Source organism: Sus scrofa, chromosome 16, assembly GCF_000003025.6.
Source record: "Sus scrofa isolate TJ Tabasco breed Duroc chromosome 16, Sscrofa11.1, whole genome shotgun sequence".
Lineage (NCBI taxonomy): Eukaryota > Metazoa > Chordata > Mammalia > Artiodactyla > Suidae > Sus > Sus scrofa.
This window is the reverse complement of record NC_010458.4, coordinates 24,751,301-24,777,460: the sequence shown is the minus strand read 5'-3', so window position 1 is coordinate 24,777,460 and position 26,160 is coordinate 24,751,301. Positions and strand designations below refer to the sequence as shown.

The following is a 26,160-nucleotide window of genomic DNA, read 5'->3' as shown; positions in this document are numbered from 1 at the left end:
ACAATTAGGAGTAGGTCTTAAACCCAAGCCATGCAGGCAAGTTCTCAGTGTGTTAGCCCCCATCTCAGCCACTTCCTAACAGAGTATGTGAAGTGTGTCCTATGCTGTTTCCTGGTCTGCACAGATGATACCAAACACCATTCTCTTATCCTAGAAATACATTTTAATGAGAGTAGCACATTCAGAGCCAGAGACCAGTGCCTGAACATTCCAGAACCTATAATGATCATGCTGCGTGCTACAAAACTTCTGATGGTGTCAGTTCCCTTGCTGTAATACTCTCATACCCACTGACAAACTTTCTAAGTCATTGTTTTTGATGGGAATAGAAAGGCAGAGAAAAAGGTGACTCTGGACCAGCACTGGGTTGGTAGATAACAGTATATCTGGCCTCAGCTTGAGATGCAAGATGTCTTTCACCCACCAGAGCATCAGCGCCCTGGATTGAGGCAATTTTTTTTTTTTTTAACTCAGTGATTCTAACATCTGCCTCTTGGGTGAATAAATAACCCAGCACCTTCCTTCCAGTGGCATCAGGTCACACAGTAATCTTCATCACACCATCTTCCACAGGCACAGAGAGGCAGAGGCCTCCTACGGCCACAGCACCCAGATTTTCTGCTCTAAATAAGCCGTGCATCCAGTTGGACCTGAAAATATATTGCCTGCAGCCAGTTGCTCCTGAGCCACTGCTGAAGTCGTGCAACAATTATCAATCCAGCAAGGCTAAAAGACAAGTCACCTGGAGGCCTGGTTACTCTGTGGCTTGGCAGCTCTACCACCACATCGGTGCCACTCTGCCTTGGACTCTGTGGGACTTTTGGCATCAGATTCCCTTCCACGGAAGGAAGAGACAGTCACTGCTTCTACCACAGGTGAGTTAAAAGGCATCTGTTTTTGAATAAATTTCGCCCAGTTTGCATGGAGGGAGGCAAGATCGAGAAAGCTGAGCTGAGCTGAGAGAGGCTGGGATGCTTGGGCTGACTTGGCAGATGACAGGTTTTGTTACAGATTTCTAAAATAATGTTGCTTTAAGAACAGAAAGAAAGCCCAGCCAAGAAACATCAACAGTAAGTTTTCCTTCTTTTTCCCCCCGAAGATATGCTGAAGCCAGGTTTAATTTTATGTCAGGAAAGAATTCCCTCCTGAGACTTTCCTGGCTACGGTTCAGTTGAGGATAATGTTTTCCAGCCATGCTTCCAGAGCCCCTCAAAGACTGAAGGGAAAACGGCAAATAGGCACGAAGCCTCACTTTGAAGCAGCAGGGGGAGCTGTTATGATAAAGAAACTGGGTGGTTTCTTCTTGGTCGGAGGTTATTTCAGAAATTCAGGCAACGTTCTCTACATTTTATTTTCAGCACCGGGGAGTACCTAAAGAATAAAATATTTACAGATGCTAGCAGATTTTATACCTCTGACTTTAATGCAAAGACTTCATGTTATATTTTACATCAAAAGGGAAGAAGTTGCTAGCATCTGCAATGCGTGACTATGCCGTGATTACTTCCATCAGCATGTAATAAAGCATAGCTCATTCGATATATTGCAATTCCAAAGTCCCTGATGGAAGTGGATGTTTAATGTTGGACTTCCAGGGCATAAAAAAGAGCCATTGTTACAACCTCACAAAAATTTACCTACCCTCACCACATAAGGCATCTCAGTTCTGCCCAGTAATTATTTCTGTCCAGTAATTTTGGTTTTCAAATTGCTTGAGCCCATTTAAAAACTGAGAGAGAGAAAGGTAGGGAGGCCAGACTCACTACTTATCTTTAGAAACAGCCTTTCTTCCATTTCTTATTGGGTTGTTTTGAAGTCCTACTTACAAACGCACAATGTGACTTCGCACAGAGTTAAGAATTAGATGACTATGTTATTTGTTGCTATATGTATTATACTATGCTACTTGCTACTATATGTTACTATGAAAATGTTAATGCATTTTAGCTAATTCTCATGGCCACCTACCTCTGATGACTTGGTTCCTTCTAGCATCAACAGAATCCTTATGCATAAAACCTTCTGAGGCTAAAATTTGACAATTATCAGTGTTTCTTGTACACATTTCTGTGATTGTTGCTTATACATTATTGTCGAGGATGCCCCAGGAGTAGAAAAAAATAGCTTCCAAGGAGAATTGGCTAAAGGGAATGCTAAAGTTCAGGGAAGCCGAGTCCCAGAGAAGAAGGAGATAAGGGGGGAATTGGCTGAAACATAGAGGATTCAAGAGAAGAAGCAAATTTCACTGAGGAAGTTGAAAAATCAGAGACCTCTCCAAATAGGTGTATGGCTAATGCAATACCTTAAAGACTAATATTATATCGTCCAAGGAATTCCATTACAGCAGAGTGCCTCAGATTTTCAGAGGGATTATGGGAAAATGATCTGAGAAAGCAAGAAATTGGCCAGAAAATAGACTAATAAAGGGCTGGCAGGAAGAGAGTTGACAAACAAGTGATACGCCAAGCAATATATATGTGTGCAATGGAGGTGGAAGAGTGAGAGAACAGAGAGAGAATTAGACAGAAGTATTTCAAGGATAGCTGTTACTATTTTATAATATCATGAAACATTTTGCGAGAAGAACAAACACATCAGCTATCTCTAAACATGGCTGGCTTATGTAATATATCTCCTGATATGCTAATCAGCAGTTCTCCATGGTTCCAGAAAGTTCCAGATCACCCTGAAACCAGTTAGGCACTCATTCTCAGCTGTGATCTGAGTAGGGACTTCCCTTTGTCTTCACTTTATTTTTATGCTGTGAGCTCCTTTGGGTCAGAACAAGACTGCCTTTCTGCATGTCCTCCATGGGGACCTTTGACCATGTTCTGATCCCCAGAAGGTCCACTAGGGAATATAGTGAATGGTGTTACTTGTCAGATTCAGAGATAAATCAGTAATAGAAGGAAGGTTTCTTTGATAGTGGTTTGGGGTTGAATTTGTTTCTTTCTGTGCAAGGTGTCTACAAATTTCAGTGGGTTTCTACATGTACCTAAATTAGAAAGCATTGCTAACTCAGTAAGAAATGTGAAGCCTTTGTATTTATAAATCATTCTTCCCAGCTGTTCTATAATCAAGTATTAATTCTCTACTGGGAGGTAGATCTCTTCAGGCATCTGAGGCAGCTCCAAAATTTCCCAGTTGTTTCCAAATATTAAGCCTCAGTGCAGTCAGTCATTAAACATGAGTTTATCTTTACCTTCTGCCCTCCTCCACTTTCCCAGTGCATGTATGAACTGGCACCCTGCCTAACTGCAGGCCTATCTCAGGAGCACTACCACCTTGTATTCCCCTCTAAGATTACTCCCCCTGGGTGTTGGGCTGACGGGAAAGACAGAGAATGAAGAGTATTGTGCCAACAGGCCACTGTGTAACATCTCTCTCTCGGCGAGTGCTGATTCTCTGGCCACAGCCTGGCTGGGGGTGCCCTCTGTGTGGCAGGCCTCCAGATTCTGGCTTTCTCTGGGGACTAGAGATGTGAGTTCTTTGCGCCCCAATCTTTGAGAAGTTGGAAATCCAGCTCAACCCTTTGGAGCTCTTGTCACTGGCCATATCCTCTATAGCCTTCTGCAGCTGAGGTGCAGTGGGAAACTGTCTTGGAACTGGGGTGAAACAACCTCAACTATGTTCTAAGTAGCATCCACTTGACCCACAGAAATCTCCTAACTTGACCATTAAACCGGGTGCCCCTAGTTTAACACTGCCCTCCTCTCTCCCTCTCTCACCAAGATTCAGAACCCCTACTCCTATGATAGATTCACAGCAAGTGCACAAGTAGGGGACCAAATGATACAACAGTCTTTGTGAACCATTCTCTTAGAAGCCCTAAGGAGACCTTAGGGAGAAAGACAGGGTACCCTCGTGTCCATTCACCATGGGAAGGGGAGGGAATTGCCTCTCATCTCATACAAACTGTATTCTAATGACCCTTGGATTTACCACCTCTCTCTCTAGCTCCCAGTTTTATCACGTAGCCGATGGAGGTGGTAGTAGCTGACCACACACATCACTTTTTAGGGAGTGTTCGCTTTGACTCCAGTGTCTGTCAGTGCAGTTATTGAATTCTTTCTCTGTCCTCACCTTGAGTCCTATCTGCCAATCACAAGAGTCCCACTGACAGCGTGTTGCAGATTGAGAGTAAACAGAATTCTTTAGCAGAAAGAAAATACAGAGTAAATATTTAGGATGGGAATTTGGAATCAGTTGGGCCATTCTTAAGATTTTCCATTATAATAATTTTCCATCATTCCATTAATTCCATTACTTTAGCAAATAAATAAGAACCCCAAATTTACCATGAATCAGACATGATGATAGACTTTTGTAATGCAGGAAAGAAGACGTAGCCCCTGCTCTTTAAGAGTCCATTAATATTACGTAATATTCACAGTTCAGGATGCAGATGCTAGTGTAAAGGTAAGCTTGGGGCAGGAAGAGCAGACAGAGGACGTGCTCCTGTAGAAGTCAGGGTGGACTTCAAAGAAGAGATGGCATTTGATGTGGCTCTTGAGAAATAAATGACATCCACCATTAGGCAGGGGAAAGAAGACAGGGGAGAACATCTCAAGTAGAGGTGATAATGCCATGTGCAAAGACAAGGAGATATGAAGATTATAGTGAATTGAGCATATATGCCTTTGGGGTGGGGTGTTGATAAAAGATGGGCCCAGGAGAGTCACTGGAGCATAAACTACAAATGGCCTTAGAATGCCTGTTAAGGAATTGGGGATCTTTGTGCATGTGAAATGGGGGACATCAAAGATTTTAAAGCAAAAAGATGATGTATTAAATGTCATTTTCATAATAAGTCTCTGACATCAATGTAGACTAGATAAAGAAGCAGGGAGTTAGGAAACAGTGTGATAACCTGAGGGAGCTGGTGAGTGCCTGAACTAAGTTGCACTTAGGGAAGGAAGAGATAGGAGAAATCTTTCTAAGGTGAATGGAATTAAGAATGACTCAGTGATTTTAAGGTTGGGTGTCTGGGTGCATGAAAATACTCCGGCTGAGATAAGAAACACAGGAAGAGCTGGCTGAGAAGAAGATAATGGGTTCAGTTTGGGATATGAAGAGTCCGAGGTGAACTGTGGGACATCTGGGAGGAGCTGCCCAGGAGGTATTTGGGCTGGAGTTCAGGAGAGAAGTCTAGGTTACATATGGGAAAAATCAGTGAGCAGACAGGGCTGCAGGCTAGGCGAGTGGATGTGAGAACGTCCAGTTAGAATGTATAGAAAGAGAGCAGGCAGTTAGCATTGTGGCTCAGTGGAAACAAACCCAGCTAGTATCCATGAGGATGCAGGTTCGATCCCTAGACTTGCTCACTGGGTTAAGGATCTGGCGTTGCCATGAGCTGTGGTGTAGTTTGCAGACTTGGCTCAGATCCCTTGCTGCTGTGGCTGTAGTGTAGGCTGGCAGCTGTAGCTCTGATTTGACCTCTAGCCTGGGAACCTCCATATGCCTTGGGTGTAGACCCCCCCCCCAAAAAAAAAAAGGAAGGAAGGAAGGAAAGAGAGAGAAAGAAAGCAAGAAAGCAAGCAAGAAAGATAGATGAAAGAAAGAAAGGAAGAAAGAAAGAAAGAAAGAAAGAAAGAAAGAAAGAAAGAAAGAAAGAAAGAAAGAAAGAAAGAAAGAAGGAAAGAAAGGGAAAGAAAAAGAAAGAAAGAAAAAGAAAAGGGAGCAGGATGCTAAGGACAGAGCCAGAAAAAGTGAGAGGAGCTATGGGAAAAGGGTGAGAAAAAAAAATCATTAAGAGAAGAAATCAAGATGTACCATGTTTCAGAAACCAAGGCTGAGAGATTGTCAAACAGTTCCAGAGTTAAATCTTAGAGAAAAGTATGCAGAATACAAACTGGAAAGGAAAAAAAAAATTATAAAATAAAAGAAATTGGGAAACACTTTGGTGATGCTGGGCTTTAACCAGACTGTGTTTTTCTTATGTTTAGATATTCGAAATAAGTCTTTTAAAATAGGCTTTTTAGAGAACTTTGAACTGTCTCTTGGATCAGAAATCTCTGCAAATGCTGATTTTCCCACAGACCAAGAAATGTGCTTATATCCTTACATTTTTCTTTAGGATAAACAATTTTTTTTAGCAAATAAGCAAAAAGGAAAGGACTTTTTTTTTTTTTTTTTGAAAGAGTAAACTATACATGAAAATGGCCATTACTGAAAGGGTTGGAAGTGATAACAGCAATTTTTCTCTGTAGGAAAGGAAATAACTTCGATTCAGGAAAAGTAGCTTGCTGACAAGGCAGTCAGTCACATGGCTCCCCAAAGGAAGTTAAGAGATTGGTTTTTTAAGGTCATGGTTCAATGAAAAGTGAAGTTGATGTTCACTTACATAAAGCTTTCTTCAGTAGTACTGAGTGGACTGTCAAAATAGCCAACAGAAACCCAAAAAGCTGGGATGGTGATGCCTTCTTCCACACTCCCAAGCTTCTAAATGGCAAGTCAGATTATTTGCTGAAGGAGTAAACATCTTGAAATATGATGGGAAAACGTATAAATATGTCTTTGTTCAACATTCTAGGCCCATTTTATACATGTAAACAGATATTTTCTTGGACAAAACATCAAAAAGAAAATGTTTTCCAAAGACGATGTTTTCCTTGGGTGAAGAAGTGAATCAATGGCTCACCATATAACTATATAGTATGTTTTCTTATAATCAGAGATGACACAGTATCAAGTAAAGATGATTTTGTTATGTTATTACTACTCAAAAAAGTATCTTAAGATATGTGAGGACTCAAAGAGGATGAATGAGAAAGGAGATAAAATTAAGCACCTGCTGCAGGCACATGCCAAGAATTCTGGTAATATTAATGGCAAAATCTATGAGCTGTGTCCAGTACTCAAAGAGATAGAGTATCCTCAACACTTGGAGAGGTCTCCTAAGCTCCCCAAGCCCCATTCAGTGTATATATTTTCATCCTATGGTTGTCAGACACCTTGGACCTGTTCCATTCTGGATCATGGATAACTTGGATCTAAGACTAAATGTGTTTTTTTGTGTTTCTGTTGGTGAATGAAGTGGAAGATTGTCTCGGACACCTCACTATGATTGCTTCCACTCTTTCTCCAGATGCCATCTCTTGGCTGTCTTTTTCTTTTTCTTCTTTTTTTTTTTTTTTTTTTTTTGTCTTTTGTGTTTTTAGGGCTGCACCTGCAGCACATGGAGGTTCCCAGGCTAGGGGTCTAATCAGAGCTATAGCCACTGGTCTACACAAGAGCCACAGCAACGCCAGATCTGAGCTATGTCTGCAACCTAAACCACAGCTCATGGCAACACCGGATCCTTAACCCACTGAGCGAGGTCAGGGATTGAATCTGCATCCTCATGGGGTTCTTCACCCACTGAGCCACAGTGGGAACTCTAAAATCTATCTTGTTTTTAATTCTGCCTACCATTACTAATTCTGTCATCTAGAACACCACAAAAATAAATCAAGTTTTCAAGTATTTCTATTCCATTAAATACTGAACTGTCCATTATTGGGAAACTAAATGAATAGGACATCATTTCAGGCTGGAAATAATCTCAGGTAATAAAGGAGAAAGGATATGTAGACATATGTGTTCGCATAGGACATACATTTAAAGTGTTTAGGGGTTCAGTGGAATACATTGTGCATTCAGTTACTAAGCAAACAGAATATGGGTAAAGGACAAGAAGAAATAATTATTGGAACACAAAGAAAGAAGTGAAGCCTGCGATTGAACATAATTAGTGGAAAAGGAGTTCTGCTATGCCCTGAAGGATGTGCAAGACACAAGGAATCCTGAAAGAAACTTCATGCAAAGAAACCCCAGGCATTTTCAGAAAATGAGGACTCATGCCGTTTTACTAAAGCAGATTTTCCAAACTGTGGGCAGTAGGCATGAATCTTTGGTTTCAAGGGATTTGGTGGTCTTTATGGATCAAACATTGGGGCTAGATTGAAGGAAATAATGCCTCTTACATAACTGTGCTTCTCTTAAATGCAGCTTTACTGCTGTTATAATTAATAACATAGTCATAAGTCTGTATTTCCTTCATCTGTGAGTACTCGAAGTACAAAGTTGACTAGTTAGAGAGTCCTTGAAAACTATTCATGTTGAAAAAGACATACATACATGTAAAGTTAAGGACCCACCATGTCAGGCTACAGAGTAATGAGTAGAAGGGGGCCATTTTTCCCATTTGGCGGAGCTCTTCCCTTCCTCCCTATCTCATCTATTTGAGGATACCACACTGGCAATTTGCCCATTTTAACTTTCTTCTTACTGCCACAGCTTTCTCATTACCATACAGATCTGCTGTGATTTCTCCCAGTCTGGAAAACAATTCATCTCAACACTGCTTCCACCTCCAACCAGCTACTTATTACAGAAAAAGAAAAAAAAAGAAAGCCTAGGAAAATAAAGTGGTGTGGTGTATATATAGTTCCCAATTCCTATTCTAATAGTTTCCCTGTGGGCTTTGCTTTCAAAATACATCTGCTATACGACTTCTTATCACCACGTGTACCACTGCCACTCTGGCCCAAGCTACTATCACCTCTCTCTTGGATCCCAGTAGCCTCTGAACTAGTCTTCTCCACCCCGGCCCCAATAGTTTGTCCTACTTTATTCTCAACACAGCATCTGGATGTGATTCTGTTGAAACATATGTCAGATCATGTCATTACTCTGCTCAGAACCACTAAAGTTTCCCATCCCATTTAGAATGGCATCCTAGTGCATACAGTAATCTCTCAGGCTCCATGCTCTCCACCCTCATGGTTCTCTCTCTGACTCCATCTCCTGCAGCTCTCCTCCTCACTTACTCTGCTCCAACCACACAGGCTTCCACACAGTTCCTTAAGCTTGCCATGAGATTTGCCTTGTCTCAAATGATTAATGTGTCATATGCCTAATTATCTACTAGCAAGTTTTTTCTTTTCAGTATTATCTATTCTTGTAATAGTTAGATTGGTCTACAGTGAAAAATTAGCTCTGTCTGTGATTTGAAAATGTTATCTAGAAACTCAAACACATTTATTTTTTAAATGTATCCCTCATGACTTTCTAGATAATTTTTTATCATGTGACCCCTTTTCAGCTTTCATCCTCTTAAATTATCTTTATGTTACATTATTGACAGCTCCTTTCTACTTGAAAGTCTCTTCTGGTTTTTTCTTCAAAGGCACTAGTCCCTGTAAATATCTCCTACCTTCATGAGTGCTTTTCAACCTCCTTCACTGGCTCTTCTTTCTCAGCTCCCAGTGCTTTGGGAACTCTTCTATCATCTGTCCTTTGCTCTTTGTACATATCCAACCCAGGAAATCTTATCCTTTTAGTAACTCAAATCTGCAGCTATACACTGTGTGCTCCCAAATTGAGCCCAGACTTCACCTCTGAGCTCTATTCCCAATTGCCTACTAGCCAGCTCTGTTGATAAGTTCCAGTGTCACTTCAAACTTAACATGTCCCAAATTGGACTCATTAAATTCTTTTGTAGTCAGTTTTTCAAGCAAGTCAAATCCGCAGTGAAAGCACCATTATACATTCTAAGAATCTCCAAGTCCTCACCCCTCTGCCACATTTATTTCCTTGCAGAGGTCCTTAGGAGAAGGCTTCTTTTCCAAGCCCACAGCCTGTATCTTTGAATACAAGAGTGTGGCTTAATGCAAATCTATCCTTAAAATTAGAAACTGGGGGTTACCATTCCTGGCTCAGCAGTAATGAACCTAACTAGGAACCATGAGGTTGTGGGTTCAATCCCTGGCATCACTCAGTGGGTTAAGGATCCAGCATTGCTGTGAGCTGTGGCATAGGTCACAGATGCAATTCAGATCTGGCATTGCTGTGGCTGTGGTATAGGCCGGCAGCTACAGCTCTGATTGGATCCCTAGCCTGGGAACTTCCATGTGCTCCAAGTACAGCCTTAAAAGGCAAAAAAAAAAAAAAAAAAAAAAAAAAGACATTAGAAACCATATTCTGTGTCCAACAGAACAATCTCTGCGCACCCTAAAATGATGGATGGGGATCTGAATACCAAAGAATCAGCTGAGTTTATATTCTGGCATTTCCTTTTATGGTCTTAAGAAAGTTAGCAAGCATTCTTGAATCTCGGTTTTCTCATCTGCCAAATGGGGATAATAATAATTACCTCACACATTCTTTGGAAAGATTAACTGAAATAAATGATATGCTAGCCTCTAGTAACACACTGATACTTTTAAGGGGCACTCAAAATATTTAGTTTCCCTTGTTCTTTCCAATCAAATTAGGCAATTATGCTTGCTTAAAAATTCCTCTGCTCAAATATGTTGGAAATGTGCCTCCATTCCCCTAAAGAACAGGTTGTAAAAGTAATCCAGCTGTGATTTAATATTGATAAAGCCGAGGGGGTTAGCTGAAGGGTGTAATTCACCTGATTCACAGGCTATCTGATGTTATCTGGAATGCATAAGTGATCTTTTTAGTGAAATCTTATGAGATGGTGTGTTTTTTTTATTTTGTTCTGTGGAGTGATGGGAGTCTGTTCTTGATACTCTTCTGAGAGCATTGGAACTCCATTCCAGAACCAGTTAACGGAATGAAAGGAACAGATTGGTGGTGATTAAAAGCCTGGGCTCTGAGTAGAACCACCAAAATTCAAATCCCCTCACTAGCTATGTAGCATAAGGCCAATTATTTAATTTCAACTATAATGGAGTGTTGCCATGAAGATTAAATAACATAATGAAAGGACAGAGGAAGGAATATTCGTTTAACACTGAACACATTCCCTCAGGGAGAGAGCATAATCTGGAGGTTTCTATTCGTAAGAAAAGAGTAGGATGACCTGGTTTAAAGAAATTATCAGAATTACATTAAACAGTAATTATGAGAATTGACAACTGAAAGACATTTAAGAATTTTTGCATATTGGTTTTATATATTGTTCTTTGTATTCTCATTCTTTAGGTTCTGAAGTCATATTTCTTGTTTAGTACATAATTTAGGGCACTAAATTTAGGTTTTTAGAGACAAGCTATTCTACATTAAAAGCCCAAGTGCTAGTCTTCTAATCTATTCCCATCCCTCTTTATTATTCATGGACTGGAATGACCTTGTCCTTGCACCTATGCTTCCAATAAGGGATACAATTACCCATTTCATTGCAGTTGTCATGAAAATGCACATGGTCCTAAGGATAAATATGTAACCCATATAGGGCTAGAACGTCCAAAGTTTGTATTTTGAAACCTGTGAAATAATGGCAAATGTCACAAGCAAGAAATAAGACCGCTTTTATATTTTGAGAATGTTTTTAACTGGATAATGATAACCAGCTATTCTGCAATCAGCATGATCCTTTCACCATGGGCTTAATATGAAACATTTCACTGTCCGCTCTCCTAAACTCCCCCTCTAACAACAAACTTTCCTACTGACTCCCTAATATCTCCCCACTAGATTCTTTTTGGATCCTGGATTCTCAGGAAAGAGTTACACCTCTCTGAAGTATGTGCATTAGATCCCCATTAAAGTCCTGATGTTCTTGGATGAAGCTGGGCCATGCCATTTTAGCATCCAGTTGATAACCCCACTTCCTGTCCTCACCAATCATTTTAGGGACTCCAGAAATCAAGCTAACTAATTTGGAAGATCAATTCTATCCTTTATCTAGCAAAGCAATCATTCCACCACATAAAAATAGTCTTATGTTTCTGTCACTATGATTTTATCATAAAGCAGAGACTAAAATAATGAGAAATGGAGTCCAGTTTTAATCATGGCTCCCCCAGTTAGACCTGGACTACCTGAAGCAAATTGTTTAGTAGTTTCGTGTCTCAGTTTCCTCATCTGAAAATGGATATTACAACAAGAGTACCTATCTATAGGATTATTGTGAAGATGAATTAAAGTAATTTATATAAAATGACTGGGGTGGTTCCATGCATGCATTAAGTGCTTAATAATTAGTATTGTTATGGCTTTTGTTTTCCACAATTCCTGAAAATACAGCAAGCTATGACAAGGTGCGATATGGGATGCCAAAATATGTGGAAACCCTTATGCCTGTTGTGATTTAAATGAGAGTCCAGACTACTCAGCCAAAGAAAGCCAAAAAGTCCCTGCAAGCTACAGAAACATATGTTCAAAATCTAAATAGAGTGAATACTGGATAAGAAAGACAAAAAAGAAATATGTGAAAATAGAAACACAGTTTCAAACTGTGCCTTAAAAAACCAAAAAGTGGCATTTTTCACATGAATGAAATTGCATTTGCATCCTGGGGATCTTTCAGAGTAGAAGCCTTTTGACTTTTCTGGCCCCAGTCAGGGATAAATTACTGCCAGCATAGAGAAGACCCCACTAAGTACTGACATGAAAAATATTCACCTAAATATTATGCACCTCATTCCCTACTTCCTCTCCCAAGACAGATGGAGTTCACATCCGGGCAACTATTCTGACTTTATTCCTCCCTATTATAATGCTGAGTAAATAGAGTCCACAAGATTAGGACTGTTCAGACAAGCACTTGTTTTAATCAGAAGGAAGGAAACTACTACTTCATCTGAGAAAGAGCCGATGAGATTACATGGCTGGGAAAGACATCCATTTATTTTAAAAGTGGTAACAGTCCCATCCTCTGTGTGTATCTCGCAGTACAGTTTACTGCATATCATGTGGATAAGCTCCTGCAATATTTTCCTTTCAATACAAGAGGTTTAAGTGGTAAGGCTTTAAGGGCAAAAACAAGCAAAAACATCAATTTAGTGCCCTTCACAAAGTTCTGAAAGGTTGAGTAGGAGATTTCTTGACCAAGTTAAGAAATATTTAATTTTTTTTTTTTTTTTTGTCTTTTTGTATTTTCTAGGGCTGCACCTGTGGCATATGGAGGTTCCCAGGCTAGCGGTCTAATCAGAGCTGTAGCCGCCGGCCTACACCAGAGCGACAATTATCAGATAGCTCAAAGCCATTTAAAAACATTAATTGAGCTAGTATGTGAATAGTAATACAGTAGGTAGTGTAGACTATTTGACCTCAAATCCAAGTACTCTAAAGTAATTTATTATAAAACCTTATCTTCAATATCAAATATACATTCAAATAATATCAGAAGGCACACAAAATCATAAGTGGCCAGGAACATGAGAAGTAAAAAGAAGTTACTACCCTGTGGTAACCTGAACTGAATACAAGATGTTCTTTGTATGGAAATATCAATGCCTTTGGTGACAGACTGTTTAGGGATAATGAAAAGAGAAAGGGAAGTCTTTTTCAACTCATCAAGAAAAATATGAATAAATAAAAATGAAGTTTAATAAATAAAAAGGAAATCAAGTGTTATAAATGAAAAGAGGAAAGGTTAGACCGTGAAATAAATAATTGTGTTTATATGATTTGGGAGAGAAAAAGAATCTTAGATGACAGAAGGACGTATGCTTAGGGGGTATGAAAAGACCACAGGGGAAAAGAGATTGTGGAAAAAACTGGAAAATGTAAGTCAGTACAAGAAATAGGGAAATTGGTTCTAAAAACTGGGACAGAGAAAGAGAGAGGAGATTAAAATGCCTTACATTTTATTGCACAGTATACTTTCTAGAGAATCTGGCAAAAGCTGTCTTTCTTCATTCCTCCTTCCAAAACTAGACTTTCAAATAAGCCTGTCTCCTTCCTCACTGGAAAATGCCTTGAATCTAAATACAGATGACCTCGATGCTCTGACCTCAAGCCAAGCTTTTGCGGGGGCCACTCTGGAGAGGGTTGCTGAGAACTGGGGCCAGAAAACATCTTAAGGAGGGTTCCTGTGCAGCAGAGGAAAGGAATGCTTAGCTGCAAAACCTTGGGCATGTAAGTGTAGACAGTTCATAATGATATAAAGAGACAAGTGACAAACAATGCAAAATCTGTAAGGATTGCATGTCCCAGGATTGTTTCCAGAGGTGGAGCTCAGTGTTAGACTTGAAAGAAGAGCAGACTCAGCAAGGAGTTGGGCATTCCCAGAGGGGCCAACAACATAAAGGAAAGCTGAGATAGGAACACTTCAGTGTGCTTACAGGACAGTGGGACAATGGATAGGGGGAAAATACAATTGCTAGGGTTGGTTGAGTTCTTCCAAGTTTCTCAACCATCAGGCAAACGAAATGGGATTTTTAATTTATTTATTTATTTATTTTTACCATCTTAACATGTGGACCACATGGAAGATTTTGAACCCAAGATAAGCGTTATGAAAGAAGCATTTTTGAAAGTTCCCTTTGATGACAGAGTGCAGGAAGGCAGAAGTGAGAGGAGACCAAAGCAAGATCCTATTTCAAGAGCCCACATATCAGATAGTGGGCTAAAATGAGATGGTAAACGAAATTGTTGTAGAAAGTGTAGAACTAGGAGGTCAAGAGACGATATAAAAAAAAGTGACTTGTTACTGTGGGTGGAGGAGAATAATGAGACAGCGTCATTCTGTCTGATGGCTGTTTCTTCTCTCCTTCTAATATAAGTGTTGATGTGAAAGACCTCTTGGCACTTTGATAGTTGCTGAAGCATATTTCTCAGGAATACTTATCTTCCCTGACTTAATGGTCATCTCTCTCATACCCATCACCAATATTGTTTTAAGAAAAAACAAACAAAAAAACCCACTACTGTTTAACAACTTCTAGGCCATTTCTCAATTTCTCATGGGAGATTGTTGTACAATATAGTTCAGTGGGAGAAATATGCAGCATTTCAGTGATTCTATGCTTGCTAACAAGCAATAAAACCTCTAGAAAACATCTTCCTTTTAGGAAGAGGCCTCTGAGGGCATCCTCAATACTATCAAAGAATGGGGAATACAAGTTCATGACTAAAAGACCACAGATAACCTGAAAAAAAGCATTTTTTAAAGCTCTGATTTGAATCAACACAGGCAACACGGATTCTATATGAATTCCTTAAAAAAAAAAAGTCTCAAAAAATCAGTGCCACAGAGTTTTCTGTTGAAAATAAGGGCAACATATTTGCATTTCATCTTTTCCCTCCATCTCAGCTATATCAGGGGAAGGGGAAGGGAGACAGAGCCCTCGAACACCAAGGAATATCCCTATTCCTAACCCTAGGAGACACACTGATCCTCTGACTTTGACTCAGTTCTAACTGGTATCACTTGGATGTCTGCAGTCATGCCAACAAATCCTCCCTGTCTGAAGAGGACTCCTATCCATGATCAATCTCCCCACCACTCCCAATCCTGGAGCTCCTCCAGGACCCTTCTCACAGTGCAGCCAATTATAGCAGCTAGAATCTTAAGAACTGTACTTGAAATCCTCCTCATCCTAACTCCTTATATGAAAAAAGTACCATTGAAATCAGGTCCTCAATTACTGTTAAAATTGCTCTGAAGTGTGCTTGGAGTTCATCCATTCCTCTCCATCTCTACTGCCTCCATCCACTTCCAATGCACCATTACCTCTCATTGGGACTGAGGCAATGGGGTCCTTATTTTCTGCACATCCAGTTTTCCCTTCTCTAATGCATTCTCCACCCAGAAGCCAGAGGAATCCTTTTCCTCTAATGGATTCTATTGTGTTATATCACTCTCCTCACTAAATTGTTCAGGGGCTTCCCAGGGCACTCAGAATAAAGCCAATTCTTACAAAGACTCGGGGAGCATACCTGGGCTGACCAGTGTCCTCACCAAACTCATCTCCTCTGTTAGCCTTGCTCCAGTGATTCTGGCCTCCTCTCCATCCTTGAGCACAACCTTGCATGCACTGTTCCCTCCATATTTACCCACAATCTGCTCATCCTTAGAGGACCATTCCAGACCTCACCAAACTATATTAATTCCCCTGGTTAGTTTCTCATTTTTAGAATTCATCCTGCTACTCTGTGCAAATGCTCCTCTAGTCTGTGATTTCATGTATATTTATATATTTATTTGGTTAACGTCTTCCTCCCCCATGGGACAAGGCCATGAGAATAGAGACATTCTCACTTTATCCCTGAGGCATGAGACCAGTCTAACACACGGAATGAACCCAATAAACACCTGAAAAATAAATGAATCAAAAATGTAAACTTTGATAGGGTAGTAGTCATGGATCACTGGTTACTGTACTGCTGTGTAGAGATATGTACCTTAGAAACACTGGTAGATGCCACCAAAGTATTAGTTCAATAAACAAGTAAATCAGCTGTTTTTCCCACTAACAGCGAACTCCATTGAGAGACAGGCCTAATTATAGAGTTGTTTTTTTTCCTCAAAGTGAATTGAGTTCTCTCAGTCTGTCACTTCTATCGTTCTGCCCTTTGATCTAGACATGACTACACAGAATAAGATTAGTTCCTCTTCAGCCTGAAGTGGAACATGCCAACTTCCCTTAGCCCATTTTCAAGTGAATGGCATGGCTTCCTTATTCTGCTGCTTGTTTCCTGCATATGTTATAGTTCTATTTTTTTAATTTTTTTTTTTTTTTTTTTTTAGGACTGCACCCACAGCATATGGAAGTTCTCAGGCTAAGGGTTGAATTGGAGCTGCAGCTGCCAGCCAACCCAACAGCCACAGCAACACCAGATCTGAGCCATGTCTCTGACCTTTACCACAGCTCACAGTAACACCAGATCCTTAACCCACTGAGCGAGGCCAGGGGTCAAACCCTCATCCTCATGGATTGTCGCCAGGTCCGTAACACGCTAAGCCACAGTGGGAACTCCCATAATTTTTTCTCTTAAAGTGCATTGTCCCAAATGGTATCTCTAACATTTACTTAGGTATTATTATCCCCATATTTTCCTGCTGTGTATTTGTACTAACAGTGCCTAATTACACACCCTGGCAGTCAGGCTCTATTGTATTCATTTATATTGAACTCTCAGCATACGGTTAAACTCCAGGAATGCAATTAACCAGGTCATCTATGTCTACTATTTATGCATTTGATTCTCTGAACCTGGTTAGGATTTTCCATTTATCCCCAGTAAATAACCATGAGACTTAACTCTAATTTCCCCACTCTTGAGACCTTTTCGAGTCCTGGTTCCGCTATTCAGTGCACTAACTATCTCCAATTCATATCATCCAACTCCCTAAAATGCTGACTGAACCTTCATTCTAAAAACTCTCTCCCTTATGAGAAATAATTCTCTCCTAGTTGACTGGCATCTTTCTAAATACTCCTTCTTAGTCTTCTCTGAGGCTTTTTTCTGTTTACTTATTCATGTGTTCATTTGGTAGGTCATGAAATAAAGGTTTACTGATCATCTCCTCTGTGCCAGGGGCTAGGCTGATGCCCTAGATGGAAATTCAGACATGAAGAAGACACAGCCTTTGTCTTCAAGCTCATTTCCCAAAAGTTCCTGGGCCGTCATTTACTATTGTGCAATTTTACCTATAATCATTGCTAAAACAAACAAACAAACAAACCAAAAAAACCCTGTTTTCCGCTGAATTCTAATCCAATGGATCTATCTTTATAATCTCTCCAGAGCTCTAGATGCTTATTTTTTTCAATGCTTTCCTAGGTTTCACTTAACTATCCCACAAACACACAAAAAATCTCAGTCAACATGGCTAAAACCCAACTCATTATTTATTACCACTCCTAACCATCCCCAGTCACTTTGTATACATGCCTGATCCTGATTGATGGCATCGTCATTTGCCCAGACACCTAAACTAGCCAAATAGGAGTCATCCCAGATTTATTATTATTTACCTTTGACATAAAATCGGTTGCCAGGTCCTATCAATTCAGTCTCTTGTATACCTCTCTTCTTCTACATCCCTACTGCAACTATTTTAGCTATAGTCTATCAAATGGACTATTTTTATATTGACTTTCATACTTCTAATCCCATTCTCTCCAAACACATCCTCCTCACTGCAGACAGAGCACCAAAAGGAATTAAGGAGTTTTATAAAACCTCTATTCTATGTACTAGTAAGATCGCAATAAGCAGAAGAATAAAATATGAGGCAAAGCAAAAATGATCTAGGAAAATGAGACAGAGCCAGGAATAATAGCTAACACCTCTTCGTACTTCCTGGGACTCTGATCCTGCTCTAAGGGCTCTGCATGTGCTATCTCATTCCATCATAAATACCCTTATGGAGACTGATAAGGAAACCCAAAGGTTCACATGTCCAAGGTCACTTGGCTAGTGACCTAGTAGGTCTGAACCCAAGTTGTCTGTCTCTAGAGATTTTTCTTTTCTTTTTTTTTTTTTCCTTTGGCTTTTTAGGCCCACACCTGCAGCATATGGAAGTTCCCAGGGTAGGGGTCAAATCAAATCGGAGCTACAGCTGCTGACCACAGAGACAGCCACGCAGTATCCAAGCTGCAACTGTGACCTACACCACAGCTCACGGCAACGCTGGATCCTTAACCCACTGATCGAGGCCAGGGACCAAACCCACAACTTCATGGTTCCTAGTTGGATTCGTGTCCGCTGCGCCACGACGGGAACTCCTAGAGCTCATGCTCTTAATCACTCATTATACTGCCTTCTAAAAATGAAATAGGAGTCCAAAAAATTATGCCATGAAATTTGATGTACTTGCTACAGCGACCAACGGATTTAACTCTTAACTGTCAAACAGCCAACACAAAGGGGAACGAAAATAGATGTAAACTTCTCAGTGTTGGAGAGTGAAAACAAACCAGATACCCATGGAAAACACTGCAATGCTTAATGCTTAGATCAATTTTAAAAATAGGGAAAATTAACATAAGCCAAGCTGGCTACTCAAAACTGTGAAGTTCCCTTGGTAGGACCTATAGCCTCTGAGGGTCAGGTACATTCCTTCCTCCAAGGGCGGCACCACGACGTGTTAGCGCATCGTGATGAAAGCAAGTCTCCCTCTAAATTCTGAATTTCTTTTCAGCACTCAGGAGCAACCAGGCAGAAGAAAATACTGCCCCAGAACCTTAGAAATTTAGTGAAATCTCAGCTTCCACCTCAAGCACATTGTAGGAGTGGTTCACGCAAGCCAGATGTAGCTATATTCCAGCAGCCAAATGGGCCAGCTTTCTAGTATGAGCAAGGTAAAGAATCCTCTGTTGAGTGGTGGGGTATTTCTTCACTTGTTAGGCTGCTTCCCATTCCTGCAAGGACAAGAGTATCTTTACAGCATTTCCAGCAATTCTATGAATCTTGAATGTCAATCATACATCAGTGAAATTTATTTCTATCATCTCTTTACCAGAGGTTCTTAACACTATGTTCCGTAGACGTGTTTGGCAGTGTGACAAAGAGTGGACTTCTTTGTTATATGTTTTTGTTTTCCTTAGTTATATGTTTTTAAATACATTGTTGGGGGGGAGAGCATGACGTTTGAAAGCATGTCATCACGTCCATAACACGCTTTGGGTTCCTTATCAGTCTCCATAAGGGTATTTATGATGGAATGAGATAGCACATGCAGATATTGGAATGCAGTTATCAAAAATAATGTCTAAAATATATGCTTCTCTTTTAAAGCACTGAATAATAAGGCTTAAAAACTACTGTAGCTCCTCTTAAGTAATGATGAATCTAAATTGTATTTTGAAATATCTGCAATAACTGTGATGCTATTGTGATGCAATCTGAAAACTGATCAGATTGTTGGTGAAGGATGCTTTCACTGATGCCAGTATTTCATGGTATAAGATGATCATTGCTTAATATATCCATCTCAAATTAGACATATTCCTAACACAGAGATTGGAATGAAAATAAGTCCACAGACCTGGGCAGATGTTTGCTAGGCTGAAAATAAGTACAGCAAGCAACTTTCATTGTGGTTTAGATGACAGTGTTCACATTTGAAAAGAATCTAGCAACTGATGAGTGTCCAAAATCTATAGGTAGCAGAATATATGAAGGTAGAAAGATTTGCTCACCAAGCACCATTCAGGGTCTAGAATCTTGTTTTTAGAAAACATTTAGTTGTAGAGGTTTGACTATACCTATTCTTACCTGTTATGTATTAACCTTTGGTTCAACTCTTAAAATATGGTAAGGAAGCATGGGAGCTGCCTTTGCTGGTCGCCTTATACTAGAAGGACGTTCCACAAAGAGGCAGTTAAGTGAGGTCCATGGACCTTTAGGACTTCTGTGGAAGGTCATCAAGGAGTCTCTGATTCTCCTGAGCACAGACACAAACTTTAGTGCAAACAGATAATCCATAGCTCTCACCAAATCCTAGAAAGGGACCTTGATCTGACAAAAGATAAGAAGCGTTTTTCTATACATTTTTTTTTTCCTTCCATGACATACCTGTTGGTCTCCTTGATGATAGTTTTGCATAGCTCTTTTAGGTATATTTTCTTTTCTTCAGAACTTCAATTTAAATATTTCTTGGAGTTCCCGTTGTGGCTCAGTGGTTAACGAATCCAACTAGGAACCATGAGTTTGCAGGTTCGATCCCTGGCCTCGCCCAGTGGGTTAAGGATCTGGCATTGCGGTGAGCTGTGGTGTAGGTTGCAGACGTGGCTCGGATCTGGCATTGCTGTTGCTCTGGTGTAGGCCGGTGGCTACAGCTCTGATTAGACCCCTAGCCTGGGAACCTCCATATGCCATGGGTGCAGCCCTAGAAAATACAAAAAGACAAAAAAAAAAAATTAAATATTTCTTAACTTGGTCAAGAAATCTCCTACTCAACCTTTCAGAACTTTGTGAAGGGCACTAAATGCTTTTCCCAAAAAGTCCTTCTCATGTGTGAGCACCAGTTATACACCCATACCACCTAAAGGATTTTAAAGTGGGTACTCACTGAATTTGGAGTCAACATAGAAAGCTGGTAAAAAGAAAAAACCTTCCCCTTCCAAGATTTTTCTCCTTTTGAACTAAGCTTTAGGAGTTCCCATTGTGGCTCAGCAGAAACGATTATGACTAGCATTCATGAGGATGCAGGTTCTATCCCTGACCTCACTCAGTGCGCTGATGATCTGGCGTTGCTGTGGCTATGTTGTAGGTCACAGATGCAGCTCGGATCCCGCATTGTTGTTGGCTGTGGTGTAGGCCAGCAGCTACAGCTCTGATTTGACCCCTAGCCTGGGAACCTCCATATGCTGAGGGAGTGGCTGTAAAAAAAAGACAAACAAAGTAAAATAAGCTTCATACTTGGGACCCCAAGAATCTGGATGAAGAAAGAAAAAAGATCAAAATCACATTGTTCTAAATACATAGCTATTTGAAAATATGTAGAAAACCATGAAGAAATCCATGGAACTAGGAGCAAACTACAAGTGCATAGGAGGGGATTTGTCATGCACAAATTGTGGATCAGTCTCTATTGTCCCTGATGGCTCCAACCAGGGAATGTGTCTGTCCTCCTGTTGACATAGGGTGGGCCTAGAACAAAGAAAGTTGATGACATAAACATATCCTTTTCCCAGCACTTGAGTGTGTGTGATTTAACCTTTAACTCCTGCTTGTTGATGTAGGTGAGATGTCACATACTTTCAACTGTTTTAAACTGTTGGCAACTGTTTAAAGTGTTTTCATCACCCAGTCCACTAAGATGGAGTCAGGCTCAGTCTAACCCTTCATTGTAATTAAGCCGCCTCCCCCACCTTCTCTCTTTTCTCTTTGCCACTTCCTCCAGACCACAACAGGAAAGCAGCGACAAAGACCAGGGCTCAGCCTGGTAGTCACTGTAAATCTGCAGTTACTTCAAGTGTTGCTTCCTGTTTTTGAAAGAATACATTCCTAGCATGGAATAGAGACTGAGGTCTTGTGACCAACTGTGAACAAATGATTTAAATCATGACACAAAACAATAGGGAGTCCGTATCAAATACTGTAATCCCGTTTTCATCCTCCTTTAATTCTTCAGACTCAGAGATAAAGCCTCTTACTTCCTCTAGATCAAACCTGAGATGAAAAGACAAAACAGTGCCTTCTACCCAGCTCACACTTAAAGGAAATTCGTTCCACCTTTTCCTGAGGTAAAATCCATCTGTCTACTTTATTCAGGGCAGAAATTTTAAATGGACATATATCTGTTTAATGTTTAAGCAAAAAGTGTAAAATTCTTGCTAGTTTTGCCTTTGCAAGACAACGGTCCTTCTACCGTCAGAGGAGGGGGGCGTAAAAATTCTCAGCAGTGTAATTTCATATGTATTTTTTTCTTAATGGTCATTCTTGGTTTCCTTAGAGATAGGAGACAATTCTACTGTAAGAATTGACTCTTACGCCACCAGCAGAATGACAGTGCATAGAGAACACATACCTGGAAAAATGAACTTGGATAGACTAGACACTACCATCAGCATTTTCATCTTTTCAGTCTGAGCTTGCGCTCATTTCTTGGAAAGGAAATCTCTGTTTCATTAAAGAAAGTGGGTTATGCAAAAATAACAGTGGGAGGCAGTGGGGTGGAGGTAGGGTAGAGGAAGGTCACTGCATGACTCAGGGAAGCTTGTTTCTATAATTAATATCTTAAGCCATTTTACTTCATATTTAAAATAGAATTATATGGTCAGAAGGGGAAAAACCAACACACAGCTAAAATAGAGTTTAAAATCATACATATAGGATACTGATACTGTTACATAGCTAAAGTGGGATGTGTCAAAACTATACATGTATATGTACATCTGTATGTACAGACAGACCTACATATAATCACACATAGCTAAAGTAGGGTGTGTCTTTTATGTGTTTATTAAACATAGATTTTGTTGTTAAAATTTTTATTTTTTATTTATTTTTATCAAAGTATAGTTGATTTACAATATTTCAGGTGTTCAGCAAAGTGATTCAGTTATACATATACCCAGATATATCTACTCTTTTTGAGATTCTTTCCCTTATAGGTTATTGCAAAATATGGAGTATAGTTCTCTGTGCTATACAGTAGGTCCTTGTTGGTTATCTCTCTTACATACAGTAGTGTGTGTGTGTTAATCTCAATTTCCTAATTTATCCCTCCCCACCGTCTTTCCCCTTTGGTAACCATAACTTTGTTTTCTATGTCTCGTGAATCTATTTGTTTCTTTAAATAAGTTCATTTGTATCTTTATTAAAATGTAGATTCTTAAATCATCCATGCTAGATAATAAAAGACCATCTCAGCTGAACTGTCTACTGGGAAATGCATTAAAATCTTTCCACAAAAATGTTTAAAAACCATAGCTTGAATTCTTATTTCACCAGTCATTTAAAGCTGTCACATCCATTAATACACCTTGAAAGTGGTGGGAAAAGTCAGGCACTTTTGGAATCATGATACCTGTTTTAGGTACCATCTTTAATCACTCCTTGCATTAAATAATCCAGTCGCCCAGTGGATTAATTTTAAAGAGTTCATGTACAAGTCAGAAATGGCCTTGAGGATTACCACCTAAAAATATATCCCCTGACATAGAATATCCCATCTGTAGAGAACAAAACTTGGGAAATTGATGTTTTATGGTGCATGCTAATTAAACATTAGAAGCTCCAAATTCAGATTTAAGGCATTATCAAATTTCTTTTCTTTTTTTTGCGTAATAAAGTTTTATGGGAACATAGGTATGCAATCATTTACATATTATTAATGTCTACGTTTGTTAATGATTTCTAAATTACAAGTTAGAGAATGTGAAATTTTACATGATTCAGTCCGACACAGCAGTAATTATCCAGGGAACTACATACTTCTTGGCCTTCATATTTTGACTGACAAGTAGACAAGAAAGGGCAGAAACAAAGGGCAGAGGCAGATTAAGCTCTGCATGATATCAGAGCAGCCCATTAAAGTGACATAATTTAGTCCAAAGCTAATATCACTTGACAATTTAATGTTTTAAATAAAATTTGGTCAAGATGTTTTTGATATAAAGACAAAACCTGCAACACCTGAAACTGTATTTTGTTTGTAAAAAGTATTCCATTAACGTGATGTATGTTTTGTGGCATTTATGCACATCAAGGTATTAGGACAAGGCACAGGAGTTCCCATTGTAGCTCCACGGGTTGAGAACCTGACAGTGTCCATGAGGATGCAGGTTCAATCCCTGGTCTTGCTCAGTGGGTTAAGGATCCTGCATTGCCCCAAGCTGTGGCGTAGGTTGCAGCCATGGCTCCGTCTGGCACTGCTATGATTGTGGTGTAAGCCTGAACTGTAGCTTTGATTCAGTCCCTAGCCCAGGAACTTCCATCTGCCACAGGTGGGGCTGTAAGAAGAAAAAAGAGAGAGAGAGAGAGAGAGAGAAAGGAAACCAGAATAACCAGAATCAAGACATTAGTCAAAGTACCGCATTGGAGAGGGACATCACTGAAGAGTTTGGATGTCAGAGAAGCAGCAGATGGAAAGTGACTTACTGGGTCATAGAGAGTTTGAACCTGCTTCTTATCAAAGTATTCACTGTAATGGTTTGCCTTTCCGCTCCTTCCCAGGCATTCCAGGGATCCCCTCCCCTCTTTGTTTCTTTTACGTGTTCCTTTTGTTCTTCTTTCTCTAGACTCTATGCTGTTGACAAAGCTTATAATTCACAGCCTATAATTTAAAAACTGAAAATGCTGTTTTATTACTGAAATCACATGCCTACAGTTCCATATTATACATACAGCAAAGTATACGCACGTACAGTTTGCTTACTCCTGTAAATCAAATACACAAAGAAATGTGTGGCTGTTCATGATAGATGAATAAGTTAATCATTACATCTTTACCTAGCGTGTCACTTGGTACGTTATAAAATAAGAAGCATACCACACCCACTTCCATAAGAGCCATTTGGGGAGATAGAAGGGAAATCACAAGACAGCTCATGCCCCTTCCCGTCCCCTGCCTGGCCCTGCACAGTTGTTAGTACCTACCCCTCTTTCCATGTTTCCTGTTTTGATCCCAGGAGCCACCATCCAGTTGTCAGCCCGATTCTTCTTGCCACGTCATGTTTTCACATTATTTTAAATTTGCTTACACCATATTGACATTTATGCTTTTGCTATTACCACATCCTATGGTGTTGCTCACAATTCCTCAGTCACAGTCAGGTACCAGTAATGTTCATTTGGGGATGACATGTCCCCAAGACAAAGTATACAGTAGTCTGGGTCTGTGATGTAGCAGATCAGCACATCAAGACAATTCAAACGGAACAAAGAATCCGTTTGCTCTAGTGGAGTGAAGAAGTCCATGTGTGTTGGCCTCATGTCTCCCAAAACAATAAGCTTGATTGACCAACTTTTTCTTCCCTCCTTCCTCAATAATTTAGTTTGTTTGCTTGTTTTTGAAACCTAGGGTTTCATTGGAGTATCTTTCTCTAGCTCTGAATAAGGCATATTAAAAAGGAAAAAGGCAATCAAGAGTAAGTTTATTTTAAAATTAACAACAAAAAAAGCTTTCACTTTTAAATAAGAGGAAACAAGGTCCAAGCAATACACACACGTAAGAGAAAAGAAAAAGGAATACAGTGTTTACTATAAAATTTGTTTGAATTACTGCAATTTAATTGATTTAATGATAATATGGAATATTGACAATGGTACTATAAAATAGTATTCTTATTAGAGCAATTTCGTATTGGAACATACTTTTTGGAAAATAACTGCCAATATGTTGGCAAAAATCAGAACGTAAGTTGACAATTTATTCAAAATTTTCATTAACTTGACTGGGTAGCTCTAGTAGTATAAGGGCAGCCTATAATGAAAACCTAAATTGAACATCAAGATTTATGTACAAAGCTGTCATTCCTTAAAGCAGTGTTACAAACAGCAAAGGATTGGTAGCAACCTAAATTCTGACAACAGGTATATATTTAAATTATAGTCAATCTATAGAATTTAATGTTGTGTAGACATTGAAGATCAGATTTTCAAAGACCACTACATGACATGAAAATTTAGTAATGTTCAAGAAGAAAGTGCAGGATATTAAATTGCATATGTAGCAGTTCCCAATGTATAAATATATGTGAATAAATACATATGAATAAAAAACAAATGGATAAATTAGAAAGAAGGGGAAGGAAGGGAGAAATTGGAATGAAATATACCAAAATGTGATTATTTTTGGATACTAGGATTACAGAGGCTTTTGGTATTATTTTTCCACTTTTCTGTGTTTTTCAAATTTTCCTCATTCACATGTGTTAACGTGTCTTTAAATCCAAGCAACATTTTTTCATCTACCTCTGCACTCTCCCCCAACCTCTTTAAAATCTGTTAGTAACCTATCGCTGATATTTTATTTTTTCTTACATTCTTACCTTAAATGTTAGATCTTTAAATGTTTAGATG

The 26,160-nt window shown here is 39.6% G+C and overlaps 1 protein-coding gene and 1 long non-coding RNA gene across 3 annotated transcripts in view; one reads left to right on the top strand and one right to left on the bottom strand.

The window, feature by feature from the left end:
* LOC102163534 overlaps window positions 1-26,160 on the bottom strand; it is a 59,559-nt gene that overhangs the window by 12,824 nt on the left and 20,575 nt on the right. The window lies entirely within an intron of this gene.
* Window positions 524-26,160, top strand: part of DAB2 (DAB2, clathrin adaptor protein) — a 186,300-nt gene continuing 160,663 nt past the window's right edge. Inside the window, exon 1 of one of the 2 annotated variants that reach the window (XM_021076650.1) lies at window positions 524-875. The gene's annotated coding sequence lies outside the window, so the exon portion shown is untranslated. The remainder of the gene's footprint in view (window positions 876-26,160) is intronic. The other variant, XM_021076651.1, reaches the window with a different exon arrangement.